This window comes from Microtus oregoni, unplaced genomic scaffold (assembly GCF_018167655.1).
Source record: "Microtus oregoni isolate MIOR12 unplaced genomic scaffold, Mior012 000010F_ref0000083, whole genome shotgun sequence".
Taxonomy (NCBI): domain Eukaryota; kingdom Metazoa; phylum Chordata; class Mammalia; order Rodentia; family Cricetidae; genus Microtus; species Microtus oregoni.
In genome coordinates this window covers 8,663,845-8,676,238 of record NW_024543069.1, presented here as the reverse complement: position 1 = coordinate 8,676,238, position 12,394 = coordinate 8,663,845, and positions in this window count along the sequence as shown.

The following is a 12,394-nucleotide window of genomic DNA, read 5'->3' as shown; positions in this document are numbered from 1 at the left end:
GTTGCATTTTGTTGAGTTGTTGGCTGAAGTGGTCCCTTGGAGATCCCTAAACAATCCAGTCTCTTGCTGGGACAGAAAGCTGCTCTCTGAAAAATGGCAGAAGGACCCCATCGCCCACCCCAACTTCTGCGGAGCTCATTAATTAGAGAGAGGTCAAACTGGTACCTGTATGGAACACACACTCTTCCATTCTAATCTTTTTGGAGTGAGAAGGTACTCCGCAGGCATAGTTAGAGAATTCTGGATGCCAAACCAGCCACAAAATCCTTTGCCTACCATCTTTCCCACCTGCAAGATGAGCGGGGCAATGGTGCTGCAGAACTTGTGGGAGTGGCCAATCAATATTTGGTTTAACTTGTGGTCTCCTCCCTGAGAATGGATAGCTTAGAAACCTAGGATAGAACCAAATATCATTGCCAAAAACAAGAGATATGATTCCTAAGGATATTCTGCTATACTCCTTGATTGGTGCCTTGTCCAGTAATCATCACAGAAGCTTCCTGTGGCCACAAACTGGACTAGATACAGAGACTCCCAGTCAGACATTATGTGGAGAGAGTCTAAGCTGAATGTCTCCATTGGGTCCCTCACCTCAGAGATTGGAGAATGCTGAGGAAGAGAGGGAGTAAAGACTGTAAAAGTGAGACCAAATGATGACACCAGGAGAACATGTCCCACTGAATCAACTAAGTAGGACACTCATATAGGTTCACAGAGACTGGAGGGGCAAAGACAGGCCAGCGTGCGTCCGCACTGAGTCTTCTGAGTCTATGTTACAGTCATTTGCTTGGTGTTTCTGTGAGACTCCTAATAGTGAGAGTGGGCTATTTTGCCTGTTCTTGGGACTCTTTTCCTCCCTCTGGGTTGCCTCGTCCAGCCTTGACATAAGGGCTTTGGCTCTCTCTAATTGTATCTCGTTTGTCCTGTTTGGCTGCTGTCTCTTGAAGGCCTGCTTTTTTCTAAAGAGGAAACAGATGGAGGAGGGGGAGTAGATCTGGAGAAGAGGAGAAGAAGCTGGAAGGAGTGGAGGGAGGAGCAACTGTGGTCAGGATAAGCATATGAAAGCATAATCTGATTTTAATGAATAAACAGATAAAAATATAAATACTGAAACTCCCATCTCTAACCCACTAAATGAGGACTACAGAGATTGGGACTGAGTCGCTGTGCTTTGACAAATCCACCAGATAATTTTAGTGTTAAGCGTGGGAATACTGCTAACAAATGAGGGATAGTGCGATGTTAACATTCACCATCAACCTGATTAGATGCAGAATAACTAGGAAACACACCTCTGTGCTTGTCAGTGAGGGACTTTCCAGAAAGGTTTTAACTTAGCGGGGACTATGGAGAGTGCCATCCCTGGAGCTGAAGTCCCAGGCTGAGTGTAGAGAGATTTGGAAAGCAAGCCATGCACCTCCTTCTGTGTCCTGATGGGAGATGAAATGTGACCACTGCCTGATTGTTGCTGGACCCTAATGTCTTCCTCAGGGGAGGGAGTGAAAAGCACAGTGTCAACCAACACAGATGCCAGGAATCAGGTAGAAGGCTTAGAGCAGGCTCATTTACTTAACAACGAGGAGAAACTTATATAGCCTCCCAGCACCCAGGTGTTCTGATATGTTCATGGTTGACATTTCATGCTTACCCCTCATTGGTTAGGTGCACTCAGGACTTCTGAGAGTGTTTATTGCTAGGCACTCAAGAAACATTGCTTGGTTGCTCCTTGGTGGTTAGGCAATGGTCAGGACCTCTGACAGCGCCAGGCAGACTCCAGGTTGGCTCCTTTTGACTTGGTAGGCCTTAACTTCCTACACCGTATATCCTGCCACTGTACTTTCTCTATGAATTCCATACCATGATGAAATATTTTAGACCGCCCCAAACTGTGGTCTAAAATAAACCCGTCTGCCCTTCAGTTGCCTCCTATTAGGTGTAAGATCACCAGATTGAGAAATACATGTTAGAGCCAATGATTCAAAGTTTAAATGTCAAATCTACCATTCACTAGATGTGGCCCTTGAGAAGAATCTCCTTAATCTTTCAGAATTCAACTTCCTTATTTTTAAAGGTGTGAAAGACTTTGAAAGATTATGTAAGATAGTCTATATTACTCAAAATAATAATCTATCCCTAGACATTTAATACCATTTACAAAATGCAAAACATTCTCAGAAATTTTCTCTGAACATTTTCATAGATAAATGATGTAAATCATGTAAAATCAAATGATTCACATCCAATATGTGTATATAACCCAAAGAAAAGTCTGTTTCAGTTTCTATAAATGTCTGTGAAAAACTTGCTCAAATTAGGTTTTAATTTTTTGTGGTGCATTTAAGTACACACTTTTAAACATTATTAACAAGATGATGACATCATCTTTTACAAATGGGCATGGGTATTTCTTCGTCAAAAGTCTTCTCCAGTCAAGTGCTTCACTCCCCATCTATAGCTGCTGTGTGCATATGCACACTCACACACACACACATACACACACACACACACACACACACACAAGTTCTCAAGTGAGGTTATTTCTATTTTATTACAAAAATTATTCTCAACCAAGAAAGCCATGTGTGACCGCCCAAAATGCATCCCTAGTGAGCTTTCTGTTTGCTATGTATTTTCCTCTCTTTGCAGAAAAGACATTATTGTCATGGAGATGAACAATTTGCAAGGGAAAATGTTGTAGAATGTTATTCCTGAACAAAGCCACAGAATTAGGGAGATTGGGGGTAAAATACACATATTCCAAAGGGTTAGTTTACTGTGTTTCAAATATGAGGGCAACAAACACACACTAAATGCTATCTAAACCCAGGTGCCTGGAACCGTGCTGTGTATTTGCTGGTCTTAGTGAAATCCACAATATGCGGACACAGAAGACAGGATCAATGGAATTCACATAATGACTCAGGCACCGCGGCTGATATATCCTGTGTTCTCTGTTGTGTGGATTTTCATAATCACCCTTAACTTGATATCCACTAACAGAGTGGCTACAAAGGAAGGAAAGCAGGCAAACTACTTTCTTACCAATGCAGTCATATGCAACACTTACCATTTATAGATTCCTACTTCACTGCTAAAAACTGGTTCCACCATTTATCAGTCTCTAAGCCATATGAAATATAGTTTCTGGAAGGATACTGGGACAATATTTATGTGGTCTATTTTATATTTTCATGGGCAGAGATTTTATCAACTACGTTACATCTGAGCTATCTCTCCTCCTTTCTGGCCTGCCATGCCTGTTCTGATGGTTGTGGTTTGCTGTCCACCGTGAAACACCCTGCTAAAGACACAAAAAGAGCACTAGCAATTGGCACATATAACCCTCCAAATAGCAACGAAAATGTAATTCTGCTCACACCCCAGTTTGATCTTGGCATTTGTGTTTGGGGTTACCGCATGCAGTGGAGGTGTTCTGTAAGGAACTGGATGCAGAAGAAAGCATTTAGAGCAGTGTGTTTATGTGTTCATCATCTGCACACGCAGCCTATATATTCACCTCCACTAGTGATTTAAGCCTAGGAACCAATCACAATGCTCTGTGGAATAAATAAAAGGGAAGGTAGAACAAGATTCCAGGCAAGGTGACCACTGACCATCAACGACTCTGCACAGGAAAACTCTGGGCATAAATGTATGCTACCAAGATATCCTGGCCCAATGGAAAACAAACAAATTTCTTTTTAAGAAATCAGATACCAAAACAAAGAAGTGCTGAGTACATAACTCAGGGGTAGGGTACTCTCGCCTGCATAATGCCCTGGATTCAGCTCCTAGCATCATAGGGGCATTGTTACTAGACATTAAACCCTTAAAAAATGTTATTAATGCTCATAATGTGATGGACCAAGAGTCCAGTGGAAGGAATATGCTAGAAAATTAAGGTTAGATAGAAAAAACACTGCTTATCACAATAGTAACACAAATGTGTTAGTCCAAAGTTGATGCCCTGTTAAGAAGTCCAAGTTTTGGACATTTTTTTGAAAAGTAGAATTTCTCTAACTCTTCTCTGTACAGGCTAGGATGTTGAAGCCCCAGAGAACTGAAGTGACAAGCCAAGAAGCATAATGCTAAGCAGTGAGAAATATCTCTCATCCATTTCCTTCAATAGCACGCTGTCAGGATGCTCACCTGAGACATAAGAAGGCAGAAAAAAATAGATTTCTTTTTTTTTTAACCTCTATGCCTCAGATTTGTAGATGGTCGCATAAACAGTCAGGGTAGAATGAGGGGGAAGATGTATACAAGAGAAGGTGCTCTTAGCAAGCAAACAGATGAAAGCAGACTCACCTCTCTACCAAACACAGGGAGCCAGTTTGGGACTGGCCCACTCTTCTAGGTCTTGCATAGGGTAAATTTCAACACTGGGTACACTCTGTGAATTCTTACTTCATTTTAACAGATTTAAAACACAGACTTCTACTGTTACCCACCTGCAGTTTTCTTGGTGTCTTTAAGGGTTTCCAGTTGTTTATTTGATTCAGGAGAATTTCATAAACCTGATCTCCCTCAAACTAATTATTACTTATTTGTCCTCCTGTTTTCCAATGCCTAATATCACAAATGCCTCTAAAAGATGTCCTGAATTATAACTCTATAATGTTAAGTGAAGTAAATTGCAGAATGTCCACTGGAGTATATAGTAAAGAGAGATTCAAAGACAAAGAAAATTTTTAAATGGTTTACAGTGTGTTAAAAATATATGCAGACTAAAAGTTGAAGTTCTTAAAGTAAAAAACATAAAAAAAGGAAGAGAGTTGTTGTGTGTGGTAGCACACGCCTTTAATCCCAGTGCCTAGAAGGCAGAGACAAACAGATCTCTGTGAATTCAAGGTGTAGTAGTGTACACCTTTAATCCCGAATGCCTGGGAGGCAGAGATAGGCGGATCTCTGAGAGTTCAAAGACAGCCTGGTCTACAGAGTTACTTCAGGTCAAAGACACAGAGAACCTGTCTCAAAAAGCAAAGAGTTAAAAGTAAAAATAAACGAAATAGAGGTTAAAACAAAGCTGTACAAAGATGGAAAATAGACAGAGAATTTTGACACTGTATGCTATTATGCTCTCTTTGAATTATTTGAATGCTGAGGAAGGAGCAACAGCTGCTAAAAGATATTTGTTTATAAATGCTGCTGAACTAATCCAACATAGATATTTTGAATTTGTATCTAAGGATATGATACTTTGGAAAGGAGTTTCTTATTTTGTTTTCACAGAGGATGAGACGCTGTTCATTTCTTCTATTCCAATTTGGTATGATGGACCACGCCCTCCTGAAGGGTTGGTATGAACACCTTCAAAAAATTGCTTCGCTCAGCTGCCAACTGAGATGAAGCTAACACACAGGTTATACCGTGAAAGACCTAATAAACGACGCCCCCATTCAGCAGGAAGCAGTTTGGAGAGAAATAACTGCGCCCATGTTCCCAAATATGGTTTATAAACGTTCTTTTACATTTAAAGGGGGATATGATGTAGGTATGAATAATTTGCATTAGTATAGATTTTGCTTTACTGATAGAGATTTAAGCTCAATTTTGTTATATGTATAAGTGTTTCTGATTTTGATTAAGGTATTGTGATTGTGTAGTTCATTTAAATATGTACTGTATAATTAAGAAATATAGGTTGTTAATGGATAATCATCGATAATAGTAAAGATTATAGTCATGTTAGTTAGATTTTCTAGATATATAGAGATATATTTTAGATAGACATTCTTCATGTCTTTCAAAGATTACAGAATAGGACATTTAATGTTTTAATAACTGAGGACTTTTCATGACAATGAGACACTCTGCTCCTGGCAGCACCAATGTACTTCAAGAGGAAGATGGGCATCGAAGAGGATCCTTATGGAGTTTGATAGCCATTTGGGCAAGAAACTGCTCTTGCCTGGACTATTGCATAAACTGGACACAGAGAACCCGCAGAGAGAGGACTACTGAACTTGCCTAAGGTGAGATGATCTTTCGGGGTTCCTGATTCATGAAAGAGTCTGCGAGGCATTCTGCAGGACACAACAGATAGTGACTGAACTGACTTTGAATTTTCCTGCTTTATGGAAATGTCTGCTGGATACCATGGGCCTGAAGGCTGAAGATGGATGCCCCAACGGTACAGAGGAACTTTGGGTGACTGTCCAGGCAGCGAGATGTCTCTGTCATTTCTAGAGTTTGAAAGTTGCTTTTTTCTTATTTGCTTAGGTAGTAGTGTATCTTTCTTGAGTCTTTGATGGAGTTAAGAATAGTTAGTTATAGTTTTCCTTAGTTATGATAAAGATTATTGTAACTTTTACTTGATAACTGTTTTGTTATATGTAATTTTGCTATGTTTTTTTTATTGCGCAAAGAAGAAAAAAAAACATAAACAAAAAACAAGTTTCCACCTCCTCCCAGCCTCCCTTTTCCCTTCCCCTCCTCCCACCCTTCTCCCCCTCCTCCCACCCTTCTCCCCCTCCCCCCACTCCTTCCCCCCCCCTCCAGTCCACAGAGAAGTCCGGGTTCCCTGCCCTGTGGTAAGTCCTAGGTCCTCCCCCCTCCGTCCATATCTAGGAAGGTGAACATCCAAACAGGCTAGGCTCCCACAAAGCCAGCACATTAAGTAGAATCAAAATCCCCTGCCATTGTCCTTGGTGTCGCATCAGCCCTCATTGTTTGACATGTTCAGAGAGTCCGGTTTTATCCCATGCTTTTTCGGTCACAGTCCAGCTGGCCTTGGTGAGCTCCCCGTAGATCAGCTCCACTGTCTCAGTGGGTGGATGCACGCCTCGTGGTCCCGAATTCTTTGCTCATGTTCTCCCTCCTTCTGCTCCTCCTTGGGACCTTGGGAGCTCAGTCCAGTGCTCCTGTGTGGGTCTCTGTCTCTATCTCTATCCATCACCAGATGAAGATTCTATGATGATATGCAAGATATTCGTCAGTATTGCTCTAGGATAGGGTCATTTCAGGTTCCCAATCCTCAGCTGCCCAAGGAACTAACTGGGAACCTCATCTTGGGCACTAGGGAGCCCCTCTAGGGTCAAGTCTCTTGCCCACCCTAAACTGGCTCCCTTAACTAAGAATTGTGGTTCCGTGCTCCCCTATCCACCTTTCTTTTATCCCAATTCTCCTGTTTCCCAGGTCCCCCCTCCTTCCCTTCTACCTTTTCTCTCCCCATCTCCCTTTACCCCCATCCCACCCCATCCCCAAGATCCCATTTTCTCCCCGGAAATTTGGTCTACTTCCCTTAGCCAAGAGGACAACTATATGTTTTTCCTTGGGTTCACCTTCTTACTTGGCTTCTTTAGGTTCACCTCTTGTAGACTCCGTGGTCCTTATTTATGGCTAGAAACCAATTATGAGTGAGTACATCCCATGTTCATCTTTTTGGGTCTGGGACACCTCACTCAGGATAGTGTTTTCTATTTCCATCCATTTGCATGCAAAATTTGAGAAGTCATTGTTTTTTACCGCAGCGTAGTACTCTAGCGTGTATATATTCCATACTTTCTTCATCCATTCTTCCATTGAAGGGCATCTAGGTTGTTTCCAGGTTCTGGCTATTACAAATAATACTGCTATGAACATAGTTGAACAAATGCTTTTGTCATTTGATAAAGCATCTCTTGGGTATATTCCCAAGAGTGGTATTGCTGGGTCCAGGGGTAAGTTGATCCCGAATTTCCTGAGAAACCGAAACACTGACTTCCACAGTGGTTGCACAAGATTGCATTCCCACCAGCAATGGATGAGGGTACCCGTTCCTCCACAGCCTCTCCAGCAAAGGTTATCGTTGGTGTTTTTGACTTTAGCCATTCTGACAGGTGTAAGATGATATCTCAAAGTTGTTTTGATTTGCATTTCCCTGATTGCTAAGGAAGTTGAACACGACCTTAAGTGTCTTTTGGCCATTTGAACTTCTTCTGTTGAGAATTCTCTGTTCAGTTCAGTGCCCCATTTTTTAATTGGGTTAATTAGCATTTTAAAGTCTAGTTTCTTGAGTTCTCTATATATTTTGGAGATCAGACCTTTGTCTGTTGTGGGGTTGGTGAAAATCTTCTCCCAGTCAGTAGGTTGTCTTTGTGTCTTAGTGACCATGTCCTTTGCTTTACAGAAGCTTCTCAGTTTAAGTAGGTCCCATTTATTCAATGTTGCCCTTAATGTCTGTGCTTCTGGGGTTATACATAGGAAGCGATCTCCTGTGCCCATCTGTTGTAGGGTATTTCCCACTTTCTCTTCTATCAGGTTCAGTGTGTTCGGGCTGATATTGAGGTCTTTAATCCATTTGGACTTGAGTTTTGTGCACGGTGAGAGATATGGGTCTATTTTCATTCTTCTACAGGTTGACATCCAGTTGTGCCAGCACCATTTGTTGAAGATGCTTTCTTTCTTCCATTGTATACTTTTAGCTCCTTTATCGAAAATGAGGTGTTCATAGGTTTGTGGGATAAAAATCCGGGTCTTCTATATGATTCCATTGGTCGACTTCTCTGTTTTTATGCCAGTACCACACTGTTTTCATTACTGTAGCTCTGTAATAGAGTTTGAAGTCAGGGATGGTAATGCCTCCAGAAGATCCTTTATTGTATAGGATTGTTTTGGCTATCCTGGGTTTTTTGTTTTTCCATATAAAGTTGATTATTGTCTTCTCCAGATCTGTGAAGAATTTTGATGGGATCTTGATGGGGATTGCATTGAATCTATAAATTGCCTTAGGTAGAATTGCCATTTTTACTATGTTGATCCTCCCAATCCAAGAGCAAGGGAGGTCCATCCATTTTTTGGTATCCTCTTCAATTTCTTTCTTCAATGCCTTAAAGTTCTTGTCAAATAGATCTTTCACTTCCTTGGTTAGATTTACCCCAAGATATTTTATGCTGTTTGTGGCTATCGTGAATGGTGAAGCTTCTCTGATTTCCCTCTCTGCTTCCATATCCTTTGTGTATAAGAAGGCGACTGATTTTTTGGAGTTGATCTTGTATCCTGCCACTTTACTAAAGCTGTTTATCAGCTGTATAAGTTCTTTGGTGGAGTTTTGGGGGTCGCTTATGTACACTATCATATCATCTGCAAATAACGAAAGTTTCACTTCTTCCTTTCCAATTCGAATCCCCTTGATCCCATTATGTTGTCTTATTGCTATTGCTAGAACTTCAAACACTATATTGAAGAGGTATGGCGAGAGTGGACAGCCTTGCCGTGTTCCTGAGTTAAGCGGGATGGCTTTGAGTTTCTCTCCGTTTAATTTGATGTTAGCTGTCGGCTTGCTGTATATAGCTTTTATTATATTTAGGTATGACCCTTGTATCCCTAATCTCTCCAAGACTTTTAACATAAATGGATGTTGAATTTTGTCAAATGCTTTTTCAGCATCTAATGAAATCATCATATGGTTATTTTCCTTCAGTTTATTTATATGCTGGATTACATTGATAGATTTTCATATGTTGAACCAGCCCTGCATCTGAGGAATGAAGCCTACTTGATCATAATGGATAATTTTTCGGATGTGTTCTTGGATTCGATTTGCCAGTATTTTGTTGAGGATTTTTGTGTCGATATTCATGAGTGAGATTGGCCTGTAGTTCTCTTTCCTGGTTGAGTCTTTGAGTGGTTTTGGTATCAGAGTAATTGTGGCTTCATAAAAGGAATTTGGTAATGACCCTTTTGTTTCTATATTGTGGAATACATTAAGGAGTATAGGTATTAGGTCTTCTTGGAAGTTCTGGTAGAATTCTGCATTGAAACCATCCGGTCCTGGGCTTTTTTTGGTAGGGAGGTTTTTGATAACAGCTTCTAATTCTTCGCGACTTACAGGTCTGTTTAGATTGTTCACCTGGTCCTGGTTTAGTTTTGGTAGATGGTATTTGTCTAAAAAAGCGTCCATTTCTTTTACATTTTCCAGTTTTGTGGCATACAGGGTTTTGTAGTAAGATCTAATGACTCTCTGAATATCCTCTGTGTCTGTGGTTATGTCCCTCTTTTCATTTCTGATCTTATTAATTTGCAAATTCTCTCTCTGTCGTTTGATTAGTTTGGATAGGGGTTTATCAATCTTGTTGATTTTCTCCAGGAACCAGCTTTTTGTTTCATTGATTCTTTGGATTGTTTTCTGTGTTTCTATTTTGTTGATTTCAGCCCTCAATTTGATTATTTCCAGTCTTCTACTCCTCCTAGGTGAGTCTGCTTCTTTTTTTTCTAGAGCTTTCAAGTGGGCTGTTAAGTCTCCAGTATGTGCTTTCTCTGTTTTCTTTAGGTGGGCACTTAGTGCTATGAACTTTCTTCTCAGGACTGCTTTCATAGTGTCCCATAAGTTCGAGTATGTTGTTTCTTTATTTTCATTGAATTCAAGGAAGACTTTAATTTCTTTCTTTATTTCTTCCTTAATCCAGGTATGGTTCAGTAGTTGACTGTTCAGTTTCCATGAGTTTGTAGGCTTTCTGGGGGTAGCATTGTTGTTGAATTCTAACTTTAATCCATGGTGATCTGATAAGACACAGGTGGTTACTAATATTTTTTTGTAACTGTGTAAGTTAGCTTTGTTACCAAGTATATGGTCAATTTTCGAGAAGGTTCCATGAGCTGCAGAGAAGAAGGTATATTCTTTCCTCTTTGGGTGGAATAATCTATAGATGTCTGTTAAGTCCATTTGCTTCATTACCTCCATTAATTCTCTAATTTCTCTGTTAGGTTTCTGTCTGATTGACCTGTCCATTGGTGAGAGAGGAGTGTTGAAGTCTCCTACTATTAGTGTGTGCGGTTTGATGTCTGCCTTGAGTTTTAGTAATATTTCTTTTACGTACGTGGGTGCTATTATATTAGGGGCATAGATATTCAGGATTGAGACTTCTTCCTGATGAATTGTTCCTGTTATGAGTATAAAATGTCCCTCTCCATCTCTTCTGATTGATTTAAGTTTGAAGTCAACTTTGTTAGAAATTAGTATGGCCACACCTGCTTGTTTCTTAGGTCCATTTGCTTGATAAGCCTTTTCCCAGCCCTTTACTCTGAGTAGGTGCCTGTCTTTGTGGTTGAGGTGTGTTTCTTGTAGACAGCAGAATGTTGGATCCTGTTTTCTTATCCAATCTCTTAGCCTGTGCCTTTTGATAGGTGCGTTGAGCCCATTGATATTAAGTGATATTAATGACCAGTGGTTGTTAACTCCAGTCACTTTTTTAGTAGTAGGGTTTGTGTGTTTTCCTTCTTTGATTTGCGCTGGTGAAGAGTCTCTAGATGTCTGAGTTATTTTGGTCATTGTTGGACTCCTTGGTTAGTGATTTTCCTTCTATAATTTTCTGTAAGGCTGGATTTGTGGCTACGTATTGTTTAAATTTGTTTTTATCCTGGAAAATTTTGTTTTCTCCATTTATAGTGAATGAAAGTTTGGCTGGATATAGTAGTCTGGGCTTGCATCCATGGTCTCTTAGTTTTTGGAGAACATCTATCCAGGACCTTCTGGCTTTCATGGTTTCCATAGAGAAGTCAGGTGTAAGTCTGATAGGTTTACCTTTATAAGTAACTTGGCCTTTTTCCTTTGCAGCTCTTAATATTCTTTCTTTATTCTGTATATTTTGTGTTTTGATTATTATATGGCGAGGGGATGTTTTCTTTTGATCCAGCCTATTTGGTGTTCTGTATGCTTCTTGAACCTTCATAGGTACATCTGTCTTCAGTTTGGGAAAGTTTTCTTCTATAATTTTATTAAGTATATTTTCTGTACCGTTGAGCTGCACTTCTTCTCCTTCTTCTACTCCAATTATTCTTAGGTTTGGTCTTTTTATTGTGTCCCATATTTCCTGAATGTTTTGTGATGAGAGTTTGTTGGACTTGCTGTTTTCTTTGATCAGAGTGTTTATTTTCTCTATGTTATCCTCAGAATCTGAGATTCTTTCTTCTATCTCTTGTATTCTGCTGGATATACTTGATTTTGTAGTCTCTATTCGTTTACCTAGATTTTCCATGTCCAGCCGGCCCTCTGTTTGTGTTTTCTTCTTTGCCTCCATTTCAGTTTTCAAGTCATGAACTGTTTCCTTTATCTGCTTGATTGTTTTTCCTTGGTTTCCTAGGGTATCATTCACTGATTTACTCAATTCCTCGAACTTTCTATTATACTTCTCATCCATTTCCATAAGGGCGTTTTTTATATGCTGTTTAAGGGTGTCAATCACTTTCATGAAGTCAGTTTTTTCTACTTCTTCTTGATTAAGGTGTTCATGTCCTCCTGTTGTGGGGTCACTGGCTTCTGGTGGTTTCGTGTTGTTTTTCAGATTGTTGGGAGAATTCCTGCATTGGCGTCTGCCCATCTCTTCCTCCCAATACTCCCCTTTGGATCTTCTTTTACAGGATCAGGTCTTCTTGCCCACTGATGTACCTTCCCTGTGATGTCACTCCCCAGAGA